A 26,604-nucleotide genomic window follows, 5' to 3' on the forward strand; every position below is an offset into this window, starting at 1 on the left:
ATCACTTGAACCCAGGAGGCGGAGGATGCAGTGAGCCGAGTTTGTGCCACTGCACAACAGCCTGTGTGACAGAGCAAGGATCTGTCTCAAAGAACAAAGAAACAAACAAGTAAACAAAAAACTGCAAGATCTGTGAAGCACTGTAAAGTGAAGCACAATGAAACCAGGTCTGCCTGTACTCCTAATCCCTTGTCCCTGTTACTTTGTCACAGTTAGTTGCTTAAACCACAACCCTAGTTAAATTTGGTCCCCCCCCCCCCCAATATTGTATCTCTGTACTGATAGAGCTGAATGGGGATGGGAAAAAAACAGAGAACCGTGATAACTAGTTTCTCCTAAATTCCCTGATGCTAACTTCAGTTAAACTCATAATGGTGACACAAAGTTTTTCTATATTTCTTAAGTCATCTATTCTCTCACTGCCTTTTATCTTCAAATGTATACCACCAAAAACTCATTCTCTATATGAGCTGGTGTTGTGTTTTGTTTCACTGAAAATACTGAGGCCATCCCAAAAATCTTCCATAAGATCACCACCACTTATAGTTTTAGCATCTGTACACACATACTTTGCCTTCTTTTTTGTACCTATGAATAAACTTCATGTTCTACTAGCCAAGGTCAAGATGTCTGCACTAGAATTCATTTCTCTCCTGCCTACACTCAGGAAAATTCTTCTAGCAATTCTCCCTTTTTTCATGTCTGAAGTTTTCATCTCTAGTAACTCACTCTCCACAATAAATATTACTTCTCTTATCTTAGAATGCTACATTTACCCCATTCCTCCTTCGTTACTATGTAAAGTTTTACAGCAAAATGTGTACAAAGCATTTCATGTGCACAAAGAAAAATGTATACAAAGTTTTATTTGTTGTCTCTGATTCTCTTCCCCAAGTTTTCCATTCACCCCAATCACAGTTTTGCCTCCCACTGCAGCTGTGCCCATCAACAAAACCCCTTGACATCACTAAATCCAGTGGCAATTCTTCGCCATCTGCTCACTTGACACAAGAGCATGACAAAGTAGTTATGATTCTTGGAACCATTTTCTCCTCTAGGCTCTCAGGACTCTGTTCATCGTGGTCTTGTCCCAACTTCTCTTCCTTGTCTCTCAGTTTTCTTTCATGGTTCCTCTTCCTTCCCCTCACTTCCATTTGGTGTGTCCCAGGGTTTAGTCTTTAGTCTCTTTTATTACTTATCTAAACTCTTGGTTGACTACCTCAATCAATTTCATGGCTTTGAAAAACATACATAATCTTTCACTTATTACAATTTATATATTCTCTGAACTCTAGGCTTATCTATTCAACCCTCTATTTGCTATCTTAATTTGGATGTCTAACAGCCATCTTAAGCTTTACGTGTTCAAGATTAACTCCTAATATTATTATCTTCCATCGAAAACCCACTGTTGCTGGGCATGGTGACACATGCCTGTAGCCTCAGCTACTCGGGAAGAAGAGGCAGGAGGATTGCTTGAGCCCAGGAGTTTGAGGCTGCAGTGAGACTTTTACAAACAGAGTGACTCTTTCTAAAAAACAAATCAAATAAAATCATAGTGTTCTTCTCATAATCTTACCCATCTCAATAAAAGGCAAATGAGTTTTTCCAAATGTGAAACTCAACTACCTTGGAGATTCCCTTAACCACTTTTATTTACAATACAGCTGTAAACCTCCAGCAAATCTTGCCAGCTCTACTTTTGACATATACCCAGAATCCAACTGCTTCTCACTTCTTACTGCTACTACTGCTGGGCCCTGGCCCCCCTCACCTTCTATACAGATTCTTGTTGTTTGGGTTGGTCTTCTCGAGATGCTGCCTTTGACCATCAACAAGCTGCCAGGATTATCTTTTTAAAATCTTTGGCATAATGTTACCTTTTTTGCTTAAAATCCTATAGGGATTTGTATCTCACTCAGTATAGAAGTCAGTTTTTTGTTTTCTTTTGTTTTGTTTTGTTGCTATAAGACACCATTTTACCTCCAAATTTTACCATTAATTCTTTCAACTCCTCTCCTATTTCTCATGTTCTTATCCTGAGCTCTTTACTTCAGCCACACTGTTTCTAGAAAGCCTAGGCAAATCCCTGCTTCAGAGCTCTTGCAGCAGGAGTTACATGTTCATTCCATCTTTACTCAAATGTGAGTGAGGCTTTTATTGGCTATCCTTGTCTCCTTTTCTTGTATATTCATTATAGGCAGAATAAAAGATGGCCACCTCCTAATCCCCCAAACCTGTGAATATGTTAGGTAACATGGCAAAGGGAAATTAAAGTTGTAAATAGAATGAAGGTTGCTAGTTAGTCGACTTTACAATAAGGACATCATCCTGGATTATCCACGTGGGCTCCACAGAATTCCAAGAGTACTTCAAAGTAGAAACGCAAAGCAGAAGAGGAGAGCCCGAGGGAAACGTGACTGCGGAAGAAACACACAGAGACAGGCAGCTTTGCCAGTGTTGAAGATGCAGGAAGAAAATCATGAGCCAATAATGAAGGTGGATGGTCCACAGAAGCAAGAAAAGGCCAGAAAATGAACTTTCCCCTAGAGCAACCTGATGGGAACGCAGCCCTGCCAACATCCTGATTTTAGCCCAGTGAGACCCATTACACCCTGGGTCTATATGACTGTACACAACCAAAAGGTGGTAACTTTGTGTTGTTTTAAGCTCTTAAATGTGTGGCAATTTGTTACAGCAGCAATAAAAAACTAACACCTATCTAAAGTTTAACCCACTTCTCAACATTCCTTTACCCTCTCCCCTGTTTTATTTCTGCCATAGCATTAATTTCTTACTAATGTACAATATAATTTGTTCATTTTTCCTGTTAATCCTGTGTCTCACTGGAATACAAGTTCCGTGAAGGCCATTAAGAACAGATATTTTTTGCCTTTTTCACTGATTGCTATATCCCCATTGCCCACAAGTGTGCCTAGAGCATGATAAATATTTTATCAAAATTGTTCAATGAATACATTGAACATGTTTGTGTGTGTGTGTGTGTGTGATTAGTTATATTTAATTCAGATTCTCTCCGCTGCTTTATCTTGTGCTTGTTAAGGACCTTTCTTACTTACTTACTGAGTTATTCAATAATTACTACTTCTGCCCTCCAGTAAATCATCTTGCAGCCTGAGTTCTCACTTTCTCAACCCCGGTTTACTTGATATTTCTCCCTATAATTCCATACAACATTTGAAGCAAAAATTGCCCTTTTTAGAGCACTTCCTAAAACACCTGCTCACTCAGAAAGTGTATCAGGAACCAAGGCATTTAGTGATTGTTGATATGCACTTGTTAAATATTGCTGGGTTGTCAGCACTATGCACGTAATGGATTACATTGCAAAATCTTTTATGATATATTTAATCTTAATTTGTTTTTGATGAATAACAACAAAGCATATTAATCTTATAATTAGCAATAAATGAAAAACATAAGTTTATAATATTAATTTTGTAAAGTAATGACTATATATGTTGCAGAGACAAGGTCATACATATACAGATGCCATTATATGTTTTTACCCTAAAAAACTTAAAAAGATTAACCCACTTTCCTACCTAGATTTTATTTTGCTTTTGATCATTTTTCTTACCTTAACTTCTATTTCAATACTGTATTTTATCTTCAATATTATACTTTCTAAAGTGCTAGCTTCTCAGGAAAATAAAATTGAATTTACCCTTGAAATCATTTTTCATATGTATAATGTGGTATCTACTTTACTCATATTATGTTAGATAGTAGGCAATAGTTTGAAGTGGCTGATTGCCCTGTTCATACTATTCCAAGCAATATCTAAAGACAAATGCACTGAACAAACTGAGTTAAACTTTATCTGCTGAAATTTGCAGTTTATTTAGTGGCTTATGAGAAGAAACACACACACTGAATGAATAGAAAAGGATTTTTCCCCATTAAAACATCCTTATGTATTCTGATTGTGATTACATGGAGGTCATTTTTCAAAATGCCAAATGGTTTCTTATCAGAATAAGAATGACACAAGCTGTGGTCTGACTCATGTGACATTGAATCTCAAAATGAGTCACTAAAGTAAATTAAAAAGTGAGAGCTTTGGAGCAAGTTAGCACCCCCTCCTGAATCCTGCCTTGTAGAGTGTCATGACATATTGAACGATCAAGAGCACACTATACAAAACACACACACATACACAATTCGTATTTACTCCAGAATTACGTTATTGTAAAATCAACGAGTTGACATCATGTATGAAATTTTCCATGCAAGGCTTCAGGGAAAATTTTGTGTAGTCAAGCTCAGCATTAGTCCATCCCATTGGGTAATTACAGCATTCAAAACTCATGCCAACTATTATGGCTGTTTATGTTAATAATAACATCTGTCAATCTTCCAGCTATATTCATCTCATACAAGTAATAGTGCCATCTCATGTAGAAATGAAAAATATGTTAATTAAAGCAAATTGAATTTTTTATTTCCCATAATTTGAATGACTATCCAAAGAATTGGAAAATAAGTGATTTAAATAAAAACAGATATCTAAGATTTTAAGATAAAGTTTGTTCTAATTTTTTAGACCATTTTAATTAGTTCTCAAATAGAGTCCCAACAAAATAGCACACTACTTCCTTTACTGTGGTTTTTGCAAATACAGCTATGATGATAATTGGTCAATATTGTTTGGCAGAGGCCAATTTCATTTGAAAGTTTATGAGTTTGGCCTGTGTTAGTTCTGGGACGATTGGCTTTAATTTCAAAAATTACCTTATAAGCCATAGACCAAATGCTTTCTGTTTTGTTTTGCAATCTGAGTAATAATAAAGTTACCATAGGGGTTTTAAAAAACATCCTTAGAAACCACTTACCTTCATCCAAAGTTGTATTTAAATCTATAGGTGAAGACACCTAAAGTAAAATGGTAAACTTCATCCATGACCCAAACTGGCAAATAAAAAAAACCCAAAATATTTTTTTGTCAGCCAGCACAGTGTTTTGTACTCGTTGTTATGCCTGTTTCTGTTTTTCTCATGATGTGAGGATGAAATGAACAGAGTCTGAAAATATCTCTGGTTAGAAGCTTCCTTTCATTTTGAATAATAGTCCCCTCTAATAACTTCTTTTTTAACTTTCTGCCTTCCTTACCAATTGACTATTCCATATCATATGGTACAGTTTATCTCAGACCCAGAGCTTTTCCTCAAATTGTTATTATTTTACAACTACAATGCAAAACAACTATTTGTATTATTATTGATCTGGATTTAATTTATTCATTTATTAAAGAATACTAAACAACCTGAGCACATAAATAAAATGTACTTTTTAAAGGAGAGTGAAAAACAATCCTTTCATCATGATTTTATCTTCTGTATTCAATGGTTTGACCTGGCAGTTTGTTTGTTTGTTTATTCTTCAACCAATTTAAAAAAGAAAAAATATCCTGAGAAGGACACGTATATGCTATGAGCTAAGCAGCACTGGTGCTTTTCCAATCAGATGACAAAGCCAAGTCAAGTAAATATTCTTGAATTTGTTAATGTATAGAACTAGATTGTAATACTATATGTTTCACAGGATTTTTGTTAAAATTAAGTGGAATAATTTGTGAAAGGTTAGGCTCAATATCTGGTAAACAGTAGGCTGAGTGGTTCAGGGAGCAGGTTAGTTTTGTTAATCTATCGATTACCTTTGTGTTTAGGACAATGCCTGGGACACTGTGGGAACTCAATTATAATTGTTCATTGAATCAATGAATATATGAATAAAATCTGCTTTCTATTTTTGACATCTAATCAGGGATTATTAGTACAAAGACACAGAATTGGGGATGGAGATAAATCAATGAATAAATCAACGAAAATGAAAGAAGAGTCATCGTATAGAAATATCAAGAACAATAAATATACAGGTAGTTAAAGTAATATTTGTTTGGAGGACATAACTAATTTAAAGAGAAATTCTGTCTTTACACATTAGGTTTATCTATTACTAAAAATAGTAGTTATCTATCTCCTTAAAATGTTGACTGCCTAAAGTTCTAGAACGTAGAGGGAGAACTGTAATTTTGTTTTGTTTTCATTTTTAGTTTCTATGTGTTAACAAAATACTACTGCAAAAATGTCCTCCACTGACTTTAACTGATATCCAGTAAATGTGTAATAGTAGCAACTGGAGTCAAACCTAGATTTACAAGTGACATATGATTAGAAAAAGGGAAGTAGAGATACACATTAAATATAATAATCTGTCACCTAATATATGGAAAAACTAAAAATACTTTTCATGGTAGGAAAAGGACAACTTCTCAGACAATGCTCCTTTCTTACACTTGAAAACATCAGCAGTGATAGATGACCTTAAGAGGCTGTCTGTATTCACTTTCTAGTCATCCTGAAGGCCTCTTGTATGTTTCTTAAAATAGTTAACGAAGAAAAGCCTTGAAAAGAATTATAGCAATATCCATGGTCCTAAGTTTAGAAATCAATTGCATCTAATGAAAGAAACCTGACAAGCTGGCTTAATATTCAATATATGAGCTTGTTTTCCCATTTGGCTCACATTTAAGGCACATAGAGTGTGCTTTTCAGGGAATGATACATTTGTGGAGTAAAGATGATACTTAGCAAATATTCCTCGGGACAGATCATTCAAATGTATGTCCAATTTAGAACTTTGCTGCAAGTTGACTGTGTGGATACTGTCAAGGACTGAATGACTGTGTCCCCCTAAAATCGTATGTTGAAATCTTAACTCCCACTGTAATGACATTAGGAGATGGGGCCTTTGGAAGATGATTAGGTCATGAAAGTGGAGACTCATAAATGGAATTAACCCCCTTAATTCCATGTATGAATTAAGAAATCCCAAAGAGGTCTCTTGCCTCTTTGCTTAACGTGGTAAGGACATAGCAAGAAGACACACTCTATGAAACAGAAAGTGGACACCCACCAGACACTGAATCTGCCGGCACCTTGCTCTTGGACTTCCCAGCCTCCAGAACTATATGAAATAAACGCTTATTGTTTAAGCCAGCCAACTTACGGTATTTCTGTTACAGCAGCCAAACTGACTAAGACAGATGCTGAACTAGTCTTTCCCATTGCTGATCACACAAAAAAACCTAAAGCACATTTCCGGCCGGGCGCGGCGACTCAAGCCTGTAATCCCAGCACTTTGGGAGGCCGAGACGGGTGGATCACGAGGTCCGGAGATCCAGACCATGCTGGCTAACAAGGTGAAACCCCGTCTCTACTAAAAAATACAAAAAACTAGCTGGGCGACCTGGTGGGCGCCTGTAGTCCCAGCTACTGCGGAGGCTGAGGCAGGAGAATGGCGTAAACCCAGGAGGCAGAGCTTGCAGTGAGCTGAGATCGCGCCACTGCACTCCATCTCAAAAAAAAAAAAAAAGCACATTTCCACACCTGTTAAAATAGTTCCAGAAATTATGATCATCATTTCCAAGAAAAACCAATCTAGATTATTTAAGTCTATATGTTTTTCTAAAGAAAGTATGTTAAACATTAATCATTTTTTTGAAGTCACTTTATTCTTTTTCAGAATTGAACTGGTCTTTATTTAAATCATGTATCTATTTATTACCACTAAAACTAAATTGACTTATTTTTTAAGAAATAGAAGCAGGGCCCAGAGAGATTTCTTTCCTTGTTTTGCTTTTAAAACCCATTTTCTTTTGCTACTAAAGTGTGCTTTTCACCTTCAAGAGCAGAGGGAGTAAGTTTAATGAACTCCTGCACTCCTTTATATATGGCGGCAACCTGAGTAAATATAGTAAAGATGCAACTAGAAACCTCACACTTCGGAAGATGACGTTAGTGTACAGAATCTGACTATCTATATAACTTAAAACTCTTGGTGGTAAAAATGTATAGCATCATGAACAATTTTCTATACCCCAGCACCGAGTCCTGCTTCAGGAAGAATATTCTTCTATCAGTAAGAAAAATTGTTTTTAAGAGAAAATGTATATATACCAATACATATCTTGTGTTTTTGCTCCTTATCTAATATTTTAGACATTCTCTTTAAAGACATTTTTCATTCTGCTAGTTGGGATTTATCCAGATCTCAGTTAAATCACTTACAGTTAAAGGCACTTTTAGAGATTTGTAAGGTTAAGGACTTTCGATGATGTAGACATTGTATTCAGTATCTAAAAGTTATTGTTCCTATAAGTCAAGTATATTAAGTCAAACTTTTAAAACATCCTGGTATTTATATTAGATAATACATCAGAATAAATTCTGAAGATTTTGAAATAGACTATATATTTCCATTCTATATTTTGTAGTTGAATGCGTCTTGTTTGGTTCTGGAGCAAAGCGAGACATAATCTTCCCTAAATTAAGCATAAATGGCATTCTAAATTCATACCAAACTTATACATGTACTAATGGCAGTCAAGGAGATACTCCCAACAATATTACACAAAAATTTATATAAGCTTTAAGATTCATTATGGATTTCTGATATGCAAAGCATAATGTATTTTTGAGTAAGAATACAGATGGAAGTTCCATTTTAGCTCAGTTTTACATTTCTCAAATTTACTTTCTCTCTGATGGCTAATTTAACTTTTCAACAAACAAGCACTGATAATAAATATGAAAATAGCTGGGAAAATTGACTACATTGATCTCTGTGGAACTAACAAAGATTCTCTCCTTGACCAAACTCCAGCTGGGCTCCTCTGGGCCTCCTGTTCCACTAGGCTTTGACTTCAACTAGGCCCATAAAGATTTCACAAACACTAACATCATTTCTAACACCTCCAGGCCACATCCTTAAGATGACCCTAGGCTCCCTTTAGAGTGCCTGCTTGAGAAAATTCAAGGCAGCAAAAAATTTTACTATTTGTTTCACCTAACACCTGAGGACAGAGCCTCTGTCTCCCACTCTCTCTGGGATGATAAATATCTATAATCTCCAGCTAGCAAGCACAGCTGGCCTAACCACAGTCACACTAACTAACTCTTTGTATTTTTTCATATCCTTGACTCTACCAAATTCATGCTCACCTCCTTTCCTATTTACTCCCTTGCTCTCTCTTTAGAATTTCCTGTCACCTCTGTACAAATCAAAGTTGAGTTCAGTCCACAATGAACTCTTTTTTCTATTGCAATAATTATTACTGATTGAAATGAGTCCTTACCATTTTAACTAGTGTCCGCCTTTATCATTGATAAAATAATTTCTTTATGTAGGATCCAGCATAATGGGAGAAATGAGCCAAAGAGCTACCCACAAAGATAATGTTTTTCAATATTGATTGTATCTAGATGCCACGGAACAATTGGCATCACTTATGGGTTCACCCATTCCAACCTTGGCAATCCATTTTACATTGCCCTCTGTCTCATTATTGACAGAGAGCTTTTCAAACTGCTGAGCCTCTGTTTGTGTTTCAAATGGAGTTTAAGTTAATTTACCCTTCCTAACTTTCCACAAAAAAATATGATAGCCTTATGTTCACACAAACCTACACACAGAGACATGTATGTTCACACTCATACACTTTCATGAAATACTTCACAAATTAAGATTACCAGCACTCATAGCCTTCCTATGGGCAATGTCCAGAAAAAATCTCTCAGATTGCATACAACAGCAATAATATTAATGGATAACGCATATTTTTCAGGAGAGGATAGAAAATCTGTGAATCATTAAGAAAACAATGTTAGGGCTGGGCGCGGTGGCTCACGCCTGTAATCCCAGCACTCTGGGAGGCCGAGGCGGGCGTATCACGAGGTCAGGAGATCAAGACCATCTTGGCTAACACGGTGAAACCCATCTCTACTGAAAATACAAAAACAAAATTAGTCAGACGTGGTGGCGGGCTCCTGTGGTCCCAGCTACTCGGGAGGCTGAGGCAGGAGAATGGCGTGAACCCGGGAGGCGGAGCTTGCAGTGAGCCGAGATGGCTGCTGCAGTCCAGCCTGGGCCACAGAGGGAGACTCCGTCTCAAAAAAACAAACCAACCAACAAACAAAAACAAACAAACAAAAAAAAACAAAAAAACAAAAAAAAAAAGGCAGTGTTAGAAATTAAGATATACCAGAATACCAGTATATTCAGATATACCAGAATAAATTAAGATATACCAGAATACATTGATTAAGAATAACAGATGTTGTCAAGAAGTTTATTTTTTACCCTTATATTTGTAAGATTAATTGAATGCCAATTGAAATTTCTAGTGGGATTTACTTTTCAATTAAAAAAATGATGTCGCAGTTTATTTACAAGAGTGGTTCTTGAACAGGAATTATTTACCCCCAGAAGACACTGGACAATGTCTGGAGACATTTTTAGTTGTCACAGCCATGCTTATTCCTACTTGTATATAGCGGGTAGAGGCCAGAGATCCTACTTAACATTCTCTACTAAATAGTGCCTACAAGAAAGAATTATCTGGTCCAAAATGTTAAGTTGCCAAGGTTGAGGAATCTTGATTAGAATATGAAGGTCAGAAAAATGACAACAGAAATTTTTTAACAAAGAGTAAAAACATGACGTTCAAATCTAAAAATATTATATTGTTCTAATAATTGAGTGATATTGATGTCAGAATTGACAGAAAATTCATTGAATAGGATTGATAAAAAGTGAAACTAACATGTTGTAAACTAATGTAATTTGGTCCAATGTTTCCAGTTTGACAGCAAGTACCAGAAACCTTTTAAAAAAAACAATGCATCTGGGGCATGATCAAAGGAAATTAACAAAGTTGTAAATAAGAATTTGTGTACAGCGATACTAATAGTATTAACATAAATAGAGCAGAGGATGGCCCTAAATAACCATATAAAATTCATGCAGAGACTAGTCTTAAAAGTCTAAAAATAAATGAAATGCACCTTGCATCTATTATACCTCATTTTCAGTGATTCCTGATCCTCTCACTGTCTTGTCATCATGGCAAACAGTAAGTATAATGATGGACCACGTGCCATGTCCACCCAGGCTCTTCCCTAGAGAGTGCTATCTTACTTAATGACTTACCCTCTGTGCATCCTCCCATCTCCCTATCTACCTCTAATCCATTAATGTTTGACCATTTGCTAACTCTTCATGTATTAAGAACTTCCAAAAAAGCTTTTTATTTTATTAATATCTGTAATTGACAGATAATAACTGTGTGTATTTCTAAGGTAAAACGTGATATTTTGATTTATGTATACATTGTAGAAAGTTTCAACTGTTGGGAAAAGCTGAGTGTTGGAAGAAGCTGAGGCAGGGAGGGTTTGCGTGTCTGACATAATGTAAAAGAGTCTTGGAACATGTCCGGGGTCCAGGGTTTAAAACCCCTTGTGGCCTTTGGAACACCAAGCTCTGTGCTAAAGGGTTGGAAGGCTACCCTGATGCACCATAGTCTAAGCCCAGGGAATAAAATCTCTTGTGGCTTGGATAGAATCCAGGGCTCCTGGCTCTGGAATGTGTCTAGACTTGCTGGCTCCTTGCTCTTTGCTCTGCCAAGATTGATTGTAAATTGAGTTAAAAGAACCTGCTCTCCATTATCTCAAGTAGCAGAGCAAATGCTAAACCATCACAGCTGTAACTCATGTGCTTAATGCGACGTGCCCTTTTGACCTCTACATTCTCACCACCTGTTGGATTACCAATAAATAGCATGGGCTCCCAGCGCTCGGAGCCTTCACAGCCTCCATGACCGCGATGCTCCTGGTCCCACCTTTCTCTCTCAAACTGTCTTTTCTCAGTCCTTGGATTCTGCTAGACTTCGTCGCCCCCATGACCTGGTGTTGGGTCTGATCACACCAACATTCAATCAAGCAAATTAACACATCTATTACCTCATCCTCTTTCCATTTTTTTTGTGGTGAGAATCTTAAAAATTTATTTTTCCAGCAATTTTGAAATATGCAATACATTATTAACTGTGGTCACCATGCAGTGCAATAGATTATTGCACTAAAAATTATTTCTCCAATCTAAATGAACATTCACACCCTCTGATCAATATCTCCCTTGTTCCTATCCCTTCTCCTCCCCCGCACTTCCCAACCTCTGGTAATCACCTTCCTACTCTGTGTTTCAATGAGACTGACATATTTAGATTCCAGATATAAGTGAGATTATACAGTATCTGTCCTTTTGTCTTACTCCACTTAGCATAATGTTCTGCAGTTTCATCCCTGTTATCACAAATGAGAGAATTTCCTTTTTTAAGGCTGTATAATATTTCATTGTTCAAAATGGAATACCACATTTTAAAAATCTATTTATCTGTTGATGGACACTTAAGTTGCTTCCATACCTTGACTATTGTTAATAATTCTGAAATAAACACGCGAGTACAGGGATCTCTTCCACATGCCAATTTCAATTCTTTTGGATATATACCCTGTAGTGGGATTGCTGAATCATACAGTAATTCTATTTTTAGTTTTTTGAGGAAATTCCAAACTCTTTTCCAAAATGGCTGTACTAATTTACATTCCCACTGACAATGTATGAGGGATTCCTTTTCTCCCTCGTCAACACATTATTCTTTTTTTTTTTTATTACAGCCATTCTAACAGGAGTGAGATGATACTTCCATGGTTTTAGTTTGCATTTCCCTGATGACTACAGATGTTGAGCATTTTTCATATTCCTGTTGGCCATTTGTATCTCTTCTCTTCAATATGTATGGGCCAAGCACAGTGGCTCACACCTATAATCCCAGCACTTTGGGAGGCCAAGGCAGGCAGATCACTTGAGCTCAGAGGTTCAAGACTAACCTGGGCAACATGGCAAAACTCCATCTCTACCAAAAAAAAAAAAAAACACAAAAATTTAGCCAGGCATGAATGGTGACATGCGCCTGTGGCCCCAGCTACTCAGGAGTTAGAGGTGAGAGAAGGGATCACTTGAGCCCAGGAGGTAGAGGTTGCAGTGAGCCAAGATCACACCACTGCACTCCAGCTTGAGCAACAGAGTGAGATCCCATCTAAAAAAAGAATAAAGAGAAAATGTCTTTTCAGGTTTTGCCTATTTTTTAATAGTTTGTAGACATGTCTAGAGACACTTTCTTGGCAAAGGCAGTACTAGAATTGGACCTAAAGTGGTTAGAACTTTTAGAGGCAGTTTTTTTGGAAAAGGTGCACTGTGTAGAAGATTTATGTTTCCCACATGAAATGGGTTTCTTAAATGACCAGTGGTGGAATCTGGGGAAGAAGAAGTTGTATGTGTGATATACGGTAAAAGAAAAAAAAAAAAAAATTAAATGGTTCATTAAAACAAGGTCACTTTGCACGATCTAGCATACATTGGTATTTTCTTTCTTCATTTAAAGCCTTGCTTAGGAATTTGGATGTTGAAACCATTTAAGATGTGAGTACGTTTGACCTGATAGAAGACACAAAATAGTTTCTTGTTACATAGAAATTTCATGTCACTAGCTGAATCTGTCAGAAAAAGAAATGAAGGAATCTATAAGTTGCTTTTAGATTGATTTATTGCCACGTTTAAACTAGTTTTACCAGAGAGAATTGTTTTTGCCTCATCAGTGTGACTGAATCAGTGGGCTGGAAAATAAAATTTCTGAGTTCCATTTTTACTATGTGCCAGCAAGGAATTTGAACAAGAAACTTTGTCTAACTCCTTTTATACATACAAAAAGTAAATTTTAAAATGTCTAGCTTTCTGTAGTGATTAATGTTTCATTAACTGACCAAATCTACCAGCTAAAACATAGAGCTGTAATTCACTGAAAACTTCATAAAGATTACATGTCATTTTACAACTGCATTTTAACAGTTTCATTTATTTTGCTTTATTTTAGGAATTATAGAAACATGGTAAATGGAGTACCATTTCAATATGTTTTAGTTTACCAAGGAATACATCATGCATTTTGTCATTGAAGCCTTGTAGAATACCTCTAAACTCAGTAGGCATCTCTTCTAAGTGTCTTTAATAAACTCACTCTGCTACTCTCTGGAAGGTGAAAAGTCTGATCCAAACTCAAACCTCTGATTCTCCTACAAACCTACTACATCAATTGATGACTTTGTTTTTACTTGAATGATATATTAATATGAGAAGTTTCACCAGAAGGTAATTCCCTTAATTTCCCATGATTTATCTGAATTGTACACATCCTCTGCCCCATTCTCCTCTGGATCCCACCTGCCCCTGACTTCTCCTCTTACCCTTCATCAATAATGTATTTGTCCATGAATTGCTGTTTCTCACTACTATTCATACATATTCGTTCACGTTAAAACATATTTAAAAATATACTTTTTTCCAACCTACGTCCCCATGACACTCAAACTTACCAAAAACATTGTCCTGACTCACACCTTTGTTTGACCCCACTCATTTCTGGATGTCAAACTACAAAGTGGTGAACGAAGCCAGGCACAACGGCAGTACAGGTCCAAGCATGAAGATCTCAGTATGTGGACACACACAGAATGCTGGAAGACTACCTTGTTGTTTCTCACATCTTCAGTCACAGAATGCAAAACGAGGCTATCTGAACGGGCTTCAGAATTTTCAACTCATCTCTCCTGCCTTTATGCCATGGGATAAAACCCCTTATCACGAATCATCACCCTTCAGGAATACAGAAATGTATGTATATGTATTTAAAGAAATGATAGAAACAGAAAACGGATTTTGTGGGGAAGTAGAAAGACAGACTGTGAATCCATGGTTCTTGCACATTATTGCTTCAATGACCTCTTCACTCCCATTTTTTAAAAAACTGCTCAGAATAACAGTAATAATATCTGACTGTAAAAAGCAGCTGTATAAATAAATTACAATAATTATATTCCATAACTGTAATCTTATTATTACAGAAAGTATTGTAAATGCAGCCATAATATTACAGAGCAAACATTGTGCTATTGAAATGTTAGATATAACGCTCTTCTAGATACAAACTAAAATGTGACTGCATTTTAATACTGTAGCACTTACTAAGAATTACGGAAACTCAGTAGATGAAATACTGTGTTAATATACCATTTAAATGTTAATAGTATTGCATTTTAAACGATGGAATCATTACTTATGAGCATAATAATCAGAATTATCTCCAGAAATGTCTTTTAGACAAGTTCTAATGATGCATTTTTAAAAATTTACTGAATATAGAATAACTTTGTCCTCAGCGCTTTTGATAATTTACTAGTGATGTAATTTTTCAAGTTTGTTTACTCATAATAAATTCAAGCATCTATGCAAGAAATACATTTATATAAAAATCACATGACACAAGAAAAGAAGAACATGACAAATGCTTCAAATTGTGATTCTAATCTAACACAAAACATCACAAACCCTCTGCACTTTACAAAAACACAGATCATAGTTTTATGAGCTATGGGACCATAAAAATGTCAGTAATATTAGAAAGTTTTTTCCCCTGTATTGCATATTTTTAAATAATTTTTTACATATCTTTATCTCTGAATTTTTATTTGTGGACGCATAGCTTCCAAACGATGGGGGTTACAGTCCATCAAATTAGAACATTTAGTTTATTTTCAATATGTTTGATGAATCTACATATGTGGAAATATTTTGATCAATTTGATTGAAGTATAATTTACGTCCAATAAATTGAGTTCTCTTAATTGGCAGTTTAATTAATTTTAACAGTTGATGCACTGGGGAAGCCACTGCTATAATCAAATTACAGAACATTTTTTTAGCCTACAAAGCCTCCTCCCGCCTCTTTGCAGGGCCCCTGTGCCTCCACCACCCTGATCCATCCTAGATGACTACGGGTCTGTTCTCTGTTGCTACAGACTAATTGCATTTTTTTTAGAATTGTGTATAAAGAAAATCATATCGTAAGTTTTGAATCTGGTTCAGTGATTTTTGAGACAGACACATGTTGTTTTCTGATTCAGTTTTACATTTCATTTTATTGATTAGTATTATTCTATTGTTTAAATCTACAAAATATTTTTATCCATTCTTTTGACAGACATTTGGGCTGCTACCAAATTGTAGCTATTATGAATAAAGCTTCCATAAATATTCTTGTAGAAATCCATCTTTAGACATAAACTTTCATTTATGCGTTTGTATTAATAGAAGTGCAGTTTTTGCCTCAAAAAGTATGTATATAATTGACTGTGTAAGAAATTTCTAAAGAACTTCCAAAGTTTTAGTAATCTTTTATACAATCACCAGCAATCATTGAGAATTCTATTTGTAACTTTTCACACATTTACTGTTGTCAATGTTTCTAATTTTAGTCCTAGTGGGTATTAGATGACACGTAACTATGATTTTAATTTACATTTTCTGATAACTCACGTGCTTTTTATATTTGGCCATTTGTGTATCTTGCTTTGTGAGAATGCTAACTCAAAGTCTAACATAATTGCTCATTTTATATTGACTTATGTGATAGTGTGGGCCTTCCAAAAAGCAAATGCTAAAATGAGATTATACATGCAAAGATTTTTTGGGGAAACAGCTGTGGGGAAAAAAATAGAGCCACAGAAAGCAGGGCAATCTTTAGATCACAATGCTGGTCTGACACCTGTGAAGGAAAGGAAATGGGAAGGAAAGAGAATTGGATAGGAAGAGTCTCAGACCACTGCAGCACCATATGAAAAAGACTTAGAAGAGTTGATGGGGAGTCCTGAAACCAAAGTAATCCACTAAGGAGTCCCCCATCTCATGGGAATGGGCCTGCATTAGCACGGCTGGTGTGCTCCACCATGGGTAGACCCAGCAGTGGCCAACGTTGCCTCAGGGCAAATGTGAGACAGCAGCAGGGGCCTGCAGTCAGTTGTACCTTCTCAGCAAGAGATTACAGCCCCCACTTCCCACTCCACCCCACAAACCTTCTTTCTGCAGGTTCTAGCAATACTCCTCTGCGGTGCAAGTGCCTCTCCCTCTCTCTCTGAGGGGAAATGGAGAAGAGGAAAGTTGGTGGAACTAACTGCTGACCTGTTTGAAAATTCATGCTCAGGGCCACACTGCTACTCCTTCTATTTCTCCTCCATTATCCATTTTAAAGTCTTCTCATCCTCGCTCTCACCTTGGCAGGTCTTACTGGCTAATCTGGTGTGGCCCAAACTATTATCTCTGCAGTATCTGAGCCCTGGAAATCACACTCTTATCAGGCCAGTATTGCTGTATGTGTTTAGTACCCAGAGGCACCTAGTACATCACCTGGGTTCAGCACATCTACAGCCACCTGCGCTCACTGATTGGAAGCAGTGTTACCTCTTCTTGTCTACCAGAGTCAATTGCCTCTGATTTATGGTGGCTTCTCTTCTCACCTGCTGGTTCCTGGTCACAAAAAGTCCAAAGAACCCTGGCAGTTGCCATAACCTGTGGCCCAGTGGAATTCTTTATTTGACTCTGGCAAGAGGGTGCCCCACTGGGAACCATGACCTTGAGTTCAATGGAAATCGGAGTTGTGCGAATGCATAACACGAACCATCTCAGTCTTATGGACTGATTGTATATCACTTTTCATTCCTTGGCATTCTTTTTTATTGAGAACAATGAACCATATAAATCTTTAATGTATGCATGCAATGCAACCACAAGGATAACATCCATTCTTTCAGAGCGTTGCCTCTAAACTGGCATTTTAACTGTGCTTTTAGAAGGCTGTGTCAGAGCCCTATGGGGCCAGCTGCTTCAGGATAATGCATTATGTATTACAACCATTGCATTTCATGATCATGGATGACTTGAGGTCTTAGGCCATGCAGTAAAGAAGAGAAAGCAATAATAGTGTAAAAATTAAAAAGAAAGATGTAAAAGTGTCTGCAGAGAATGAATATGCTATCTTCTTAGTAGAACACGTTAAATAATCTGCTTAAAGAAACCATTTGAAACTATTTGGTTGGTTTAGCAGAGCAACAGGGCATAACGGCAATATACAAAAATCAATTGTAATTCTATATACTGATAATAAACAAATGGAAATTTAAATTAAAATCACAACATAATTGCATGAAAAAACATGAAATACTTAAAATATCCAACAACATATGTGCAATGGATATTTGCACATATTCGTTGTGCAATTATCTTGAAATGATAAGATTGAAATGATAAAACATTGCTTAGAGACACTAAATAAAACATAAACAATGTAGATGTTTAAGCTATTCATGGATTGAAAGACAATAGTAAGAAATTAGGTTTCTCTAAATTAATCTATAGATTCAACTCAATCTGTTTTCAAATCTAGGAAGGACCTTATTTTACAATTACTTTTTTTTTAATAAATTGACAAACTAAGTCCAAAATTTACATGGAATTATAAGCAACTAAAATAGCCTCAAGAATTTTGAAAATTAAGAACAAATGTGGGCCGGGCGCGGTGGCTCAAGCCTGTAATCCCAGCACTTTGGGAGGCCGAGACGGGCGGATCACGAGGTCAGGAGATCGAGACCATCCCGGCTAATACGGTGAAACCCCGTCTCTACTTAAAAATACAAAAAACTAGCAGGGCGACGAGGCGGGCGCCTGTAGTCCCAGCTACTCGGGAGGCTGAGGCAGGAGAATGGCGTAAACCCGGGAGGCGGAGCTTGCAGTGAGCTGAGATCCGGCCACTGCACTCCAGCCTGGGTGGCAGAGCAAGACTCCGTCTCAAAAAAAAAAAAAAAAAAAAAAGAACAAATGTGAAGTACTCATACATCTAATTTTAAAATTTACTATAAAGTACCATAAGTCAGCCAGCGCAGCATTGACATAAGGCTAGACATATAGAACAACAGAAAAGGATGGAAGCAGTGATATGTAAAATATTAACTTGAAATGGATCATAGGCCTGTACAGAAAACCTAAAACTATTAATCTTCCATAACAAAACACAGGGGAAAAGAATTGTCCTCAGCTTAGGCAAAGATTTATTAGGCAAAAAAAGCATTTGGTTAAAAAATTAAAAAGCATTAATCATAAAAGAAAAAATTCATAAATTACACTCCATCAAAATTTAAAACTCCTGCTTCTGAAATATTCTAAACATGAAAAAGCAAAAGACATACCAGAGAAAATATATGTACTTATCTGTTAAAAAGCTTTTATCCAGAATAAAGACTTCTTTCTGACTCATTAACATGACAAATAATTTAAGAAAGAATTGGAAAGAGAAATAAGAAGAGATAACCATTAAAGATTTATAAATGGCAAAAAAAAAAAAAGCACACAAAGCCCTGATCAACTTCATTAGTTGAAATGCAAATTGAAACCTCAGTGAGATAACACTACACATGCTATAGAATGATTAAAATTAAAAAGACTCGTCAAAGCAAACATTGATAAGGATGACTTCTGGTGGGAATGCAAAATGGCACAGTCACTTTGGAAACTATTTTGTTAATTCCTTGGATAGTTAAACATATACTTGTCAAATGATTTACCAATATCACTTTTAGACATTTACTCAAGAAAAATGAACACATATGCTCCCTGACGCATGTGAATATTCACAGAACTAGAATGTGACGTGGCCATACCACACCTTGTCTATCACACATGAATAAGCAAAAAATGACACATCCATACAATACTGCTCAGCAATGAAAAGGAAGGAAATATTGATATGCAAAATATCAATATCTTTTTGTGAAAGAAGCCTGCCACAAGAGACATTGTATTGTATAATTCCACTTATACAAAATTCTAGGAAAAAGTAAAACTATAGTGAAGAAACATCATCAATTATTGCAAGAGATGGGAGCAGGAAATTGACTAATGGGACATGGAGAAACTGACGGGTGAGGGCAATTTCCCACATCTTTGATTCTGATGATATTTAACTAATGATATATATGTCACAAATCATCTAAACATATACATAAAATTGGTGAATATTTCTATGTATGTCAGACCACATGAATGGTGATTTAAAACAAAAGCACATTATCAACGTTGTCATAATGAACCTCTAGAGGGGTTCAGTTTAGCTAGAACTAATGCAAGCATACACAATACCTTCCAGAATTCCTGCCTAAGGACAGGTGACCAGAGCACTTGTTCAGCAGCTTTCAGCCCCAGCGTGTTTGTTACTTAACCTTGTCCATCATAGCTATGCAGGTTCTTGAGACAAGGCCCTGAAGCAGGAAGAAGAAAGACATCTGCTATTCACAGAGACTGGATTCTTGTCCTGATTAAAAATATTGTTTTCTTTCTTCCTATTTAAAAAGTTGGCCCTTATCTAGATGAAGTCAAAGTCTTGGTTTACAGCCAAAATAAAAGAGGGTTAAAAATCAGGAGTTTTGCCACAATGAGATACCATCTCGCACCAGTCACAATGGCTATTATTAAAGTCAGGAAACAATAGATGCTGATGAGGCTGTGAAGAAATAGAAATGCTTTTACCCTGTTGGTCGAATGTAAATTGGCTCAACCATTGTGGATGACCGTATGGCGATTCCTCAAGGATTTAGAACCAGAAATACCATTTTGTCCAGCAATCCCATTACTGGGCATATACCCAAAGTAATATAAATCATTCTACTATAAAGACACATGCACACGTATGTTTATTTCAGCACTATTTACAATAGCAAAGACATGGAACCAACTCAAATGCTCATCAATGATAGACTGGTTAAACAAAATGTGGCACATATACACCATCCATACTATGCAACCATAAAAGGGAATGAGATTATGTCCTTTACAGGGACGTGGATGAAACTGGAAGCCATCATCCTCACAAACTAACACAAGAACAGAAACCCAAACACCTCATGTTCTCACTCAAGTGGGAGCTGAACAATGAGAACACATGGACACAGAGAAGAGAAGGAAGCAACCTACACCAGGGTCTGTTGAGGGGCGAGGGGAGGGAACACAGAGGATGAGTCAATAGGTGCAGCAAACCACCATGGCACACGTATACCTATGTAACTAACCTGAATGTTCCGCACATGTATCCCGTTTTTTTTGTTTCTTTAAGAAGAAATAAAGAAAAAAAAGAATCAGAAGTTTTTGTTGTAATATCAATTTTGCCACTAACTAGCTATACATATTGCAAGAAGTCAGTTTTATTTCTATGTCAATTTTTTCTCATTTGTAAATACAGAAGTTGAGTAGTTGTATTCAACATTTTTTAAAAAACTAATAATACTGGTGTGTTGCAAATCCAACCAAATTTACTCAACCATAATTTATTTGACCACCACTATTGGGGGTGTGTGTATGTTTGTGTGTATATATACATACATATATTCATACATACATACATATATATACATACATACACATACATACATACATATATTCACATATATACACACATCTGCAAATATATGCTAATGAGAACTTCAGATACATGACAATTTTCATATCTCAGTGATATAACTACAGACAAAAGCAAATAAACTAATCATTTAGTCTACACAGTTTTATCATGGCTAAATGTTCATTTTCCATTAGCGATTTTGAAATATCAAAAACCAGTTGCTGAGCTCTCTCCATTAGTAATTATTGCCTACCAGTAAGATCTGTCCACTTATGGAAACGAATGTATATGTAATCCCTAAAGGGCCTTCCCCAAATTTCTGATTATCTGATGTTATGTCTCTTGATTGCTCTCCAAAGATAGATAAAAACAAAGTAAACTATGGATCTTATAAAATATAGCATTTGTAATACAATAGTATTAGTAAATTCACGTAAAAAGGAAAACCATGAACCAATTCAATTGCATTTAGTACAAAATGTTAACTGTATTTCCAGTTGAGACACCCTCTGAAGAACAGATCAGAACTGTTTTGACTTTGACCATTTGCTGTTACCCATAGGCTTTTAAGCATAACATTATTTTCCCTTCACTGTGACAAACTGCACAAGAGAAATGGAATGTGTATGGGATTTTGTGTCATCTTCCATGGATTTGGTAACTATAGATTTCCCATATTCTGCCACACTTTTGTGTTTTCAAGGTCCTTATTTTCATAAATAAAAAAATGCTGCAGCTTATCATAAGAATTACCAACAACTAAAAACTAGACAGGAAATCAAACAGAGGATTATTCAGTGAGCTACAAAGCCATTAACTGGGATTTTGGAGTGTGTGAATGATTTTTCAGAGAAACTAAAACATGAAGCCAGACTGTAGTAGGTAACTTCCATTACAACCCTCAGTGATCCCCACCCACTTCCGGGTATTCCGTCCTTTGTGACATCTCCTCCCCTTGAGTGTGGGTTAGACCTAGTGACTTGCATCTAATGAGCAGGATACAGCGTAAATGATTGGATGGCACTTCTGAGGTTAGAATTTTGCTTCTATCTTAGATGATCTCTTCTACTCTTAATTGTTTGCTTGGAGGGAAGCCAGTTACCATATTTTCACCTGCCCTATGGAGAGGTCACATGGCAGGAAATGAACTCAGAGAGATCTCCAGCTAATAACCAGCAAAATCCTGGTGTTTGACAGTAAGCATTTGAGTGAGCTTGGAAATGGGTCTTCTGTGGCCTGGCAATGACCAGGTGAATCACCTTCAAAGCAGATCCTTCTTCTTTCAGGTGAGCCTTGAAAGGACTGTGGCCCTGGCCATCACCTTGATTTCGGCCTTGTGAGAGACACTGGACCACAAACACATAACTAAGCCACACAGAGATCCCTGATCCAGAGAAATCATGAAACAATAGCTGTTCATTATTTTAAGTTGCTAAGTTCCGGGACAATTTGTTACACAGCAATAGGCAACGAATACTCCTTGGTTCTTCCAGTAAAAAAAATCACTTACACAAGATCCACAGTTCCTGATGACAGCATCAGATACCAAAGCCTATTTCTGTAGTAAAGAGACTGAAGCCTCAGCAGTTTTATTCAGCTGTGTGGGGCCAAATAAAGAGAAAATGGCATTTAAGGCAGATCACTTTTTCTGTAAGTCTTAGCTCATTTGCTTTAACTGAGAATTTGGCTAATCGCAACCATTTTAGAGCAATCTTAATTATTACAGTATTCTGTCATAATGCTTTGGTTCATTTATTGTAAATCTGTAGAAAGAAGCTATTTTTTGAAGATTTGTGCAGTTTCTCATAATCAGATAAATAGTCACCTGGAAAATAACTTGAGAATTTCTGCCTTCTAGCTTTCTTTTCCGAACAGATAAGGATAAATAATAATATTCATTGTAATATTTTGGTGATCAGACATTCTAATTTATATAGAATGATTTAGACAAGTACCGGAAGTACATTGGGAGCTTATGACCATTCACAGGTACTCTCTGCTCACCTAACTAGTGTGTATCTCTTGCAAAGTGTTTGTGTTTATTTGATAATTAGAAAAACTCAAATGACCTGCCCAGCTCCTACCCCCACATTTTTTTGATTTTTAGCAGCTAGGCTTTCTAACAATCGGTGTTCACACCCATTTCCATTTGAGGCTCTATCATCATACCTGACCCTGGGAAAGCTAGTGGCAGGACACACACACACACACACACACACACACACACACGAACATATGATCTTGTGCATTGCCTACAATCTCTACATTGAATCATTCTCCTATCTTGTCCCCTCTGACCTTGGGCACTAATTTCTAATTCTTCATGTCCTACTTTGTGTCCACATTACTTCTCTAAACTCTTCTCAATTATCAAGATGTAGCTTAAACATCACATTTTATTTGGCCTTTTAAAAATCTCTCACCCTCATACATAAAAAGAATTACTAAATTCTCAGTACCCAGACACGTTTTGAAACTTTACTGTAGCATTTATAACATCTTGTCTTATTTCATAGATATTTACACATCTGTGTGTGTGAGTGTATGTGTGTACATGTGTGTGCACACATGTCCTGCATTAACCTATAAACCCCTTGAGGGCAGGAGCAATTTCTGAATCATTTTGCTTGTATTTGTGTAGGTCGATTGTGGAGAGTGCCTTCTGATCACTCTTCTCTGTTCCATTTCTCCCTTTACTATGACATTGCATATCCTTCCATTTACTTTTGTTCTTTCTGATTTTTTTCTAAACAACTTTGTGATTTTGTGTAAGAATTGTATATAAAATAGCATTCTTTTAGAAAAATACATCAGCTTGTATTTTCAGTGCACATAATTTGGGACCCATCTCATCCACACTTTTTTTGTGCCATCTGTGATTCTTCAGCAACCTAAGTGCCCACGTATGTAGGTTAAACACAGATAATTCTTTATCTTTTCCGATCAACTGCCACAAACTGCCTAATTACTGGGCCTGATCCTGTTATTATTGTCACAAGGCTGTCCTTAGCAATGCTGTCTTTATCTGCTTAGTGACTCCCTATTACCAGCTGATTGTTCTTTCTGCTATGCACTGATTACGATTTCTGGCTTCCCATAGCCACTGAACCAGTACAATTTCTCAAAATTACCTTAACAGGCCTGCGTAGACTGTGTATGTCTCCTCATACTCTTCTGGGGTTATCTTTCAGAGCATCAGTATGTTCTGCAAAAATAAGGGGTTAAGTAAATATATACATTTGTATTAATAATAATCGATGTGACACAAAAACATGTCTTATCTATTTTTAAAATTGCCACATTATAAATGTCAAGTACCTTCCAATTCAGCAATTGGGTTATGAAAATTAAATCATGAATGTTATATTTTATATCAATTTCATTCTCAGTAGGGAATATTGCAATTGACATTAAGGCAAAATAGGAAAGAGTAACACGGGACATGGGAAGCACAAAGGAACAATTTATTAACAAGCACATTACATTTTGCTATTCTCTAACATAAAATTGAAATGTCATTTACAAAAAGAAATATGATGTGAGGGACTTTATACTCTAAAGTCATTGGGAACAAAGATTATGAAATCATGTACACACATGTACGTGTATATACATATACGTATATGTGTATAGGTATATAGATGATAAATAGATAGGCAGAGAGATAAAAAATAATAAATAGATATTAAAGTAGGAGAGAGACACATCTGTCCCTGACCTCCGGAGAGGACTGAAAATGAATGGATTAAGTTTAATAAATCTGAAGTCAAGGAAATGTGCCTGATGATTTGTTCTTGAACAATGTTCCTGCAGATGAAACTTCTCCATTTAACATATTCACCCCTCTAAGGCAGGCAGCAACTCCATGAAATGGCATGGATGGAGGGGAGAGAGGGCAGTTGGGGTGTGGTGAGAGAAAACTCAGACTCTAAGCTCCAGTTCCTGACAGCCAGAAGCATCTACTGAAGGCTCTGTTTGCCTTGTTTGGGACCTTCTCTTCCATTACATTTCTATTATAAGATAACATAAGCTTAGTTTCTGAGGTCTGGCCTGGGGATTCTCAACAGTAACTCTCTGTAAAACTATCTGGCAATGGCCATGCAGTGATGAAAACAATTCATTGTATCCCTTTGCTGAAATCAAAGACACCCCAGAATCCCCTTCAATATTTGAATGGCTCAAGCCATGCCAGTAGAACAATGGGAATTCTGCCCCACAAACTAGTCTTGTAGTAGTTTTAATAGTGAACATTATGAGTGCTCCTTTTTAGTATTTTAGCCACGTCTCTACTATAACACAACACTTTATTGAAAATATTTGTGTATCTCAGGTAAGAGACTGCAAATTCTCAGTCTCTTATAGACTATCTCTAATTTATTTTCCTGTTGTTGAAACCTAGTCTCTTCCATACATATAGTAGAGACTCAGTATTTCTGTTAAATGAATGAATAAACGCCAGCTATGGAATACATGCATACCTCTCCCTACAGATAAATATATACTCATATGTTTGCAGACGTTGCCCATATTGAGGTTTCTACAATTGATAAGATTTTTATATTTGTAGTGTGTCTTTTTCTCTTAAAAAGTTGTTTTTAGATGAGTAGTAGTTTAGAGCCAGTATAATTAATGCCAATATAAATAAATGAGGGAAACAGATCATATGGCTAATAAATATTTCCATTTTGAGATTTTGTAAATATGAAAGTATTTACACAAATTTTTTGTACATTTGTTTAATGGAAAATGACAGCACATCCTATACCATCAAATCCCACAAAATGCAGAATTAGAAAGATTTACAATTCATCGACTGCTAAAGTTAGATATAGTATGAACCTGATCAATTTGAAGAAACTGTTCAGGTCAAAAAAAGTACCAATAGATGACTAAATAAAGACAAATTATAGGCACAAAGAGTCTCAAATTTATAGACATACATAAATATTTTTAAACTTTCAGGAACAATATTGTAAATGATCTAAGAATTTTCCACTGAGTCCTTTATTCAATGTTTAAGATATATTGTGCATAAATTATTCAAATATGTACTTTTATAATTTGTTATATATTTTACCTTATGGCATTTCCTTATTAGTGTGAACAAATAAATAGTATTTTCTACTTCCTTTCCTACTAAATTTCTTTGTTCAATAAATACTTTCTTATTCCAACAATTTGTTCCTAGAATATTTATTATTAATGTGTTTCATTATAATGCCATAAAGCAGACATAAAACTTTTAATTTTTCATATACATGTATGAGTCTAACAATATTTATAAAAATATGTATACATATGCACCAGAATTATACATTATGCAACTCATGTATAAATTATTCCTAAACAATAAACATGGAGAGCATATTAGAAGAAAAAGTTAAAATTTATGAAACTCTCTAAAG

The sequence above is a fragment of the Rhinopithecus roxellana genome, chromosome 9 (genome assembly GCF_007565055.1).
Source record: "Rhinopithecus roxellana isolate Shanxi Qingling chromosome 9, ASM756505v1, whole genome shotgun sequence".
NCBI lineage: Eukaryota > Metazoa > Chordata > Mammalia > Primates > Cercopithecidae > Rhinopithecus > Rhinopithecus roxellana.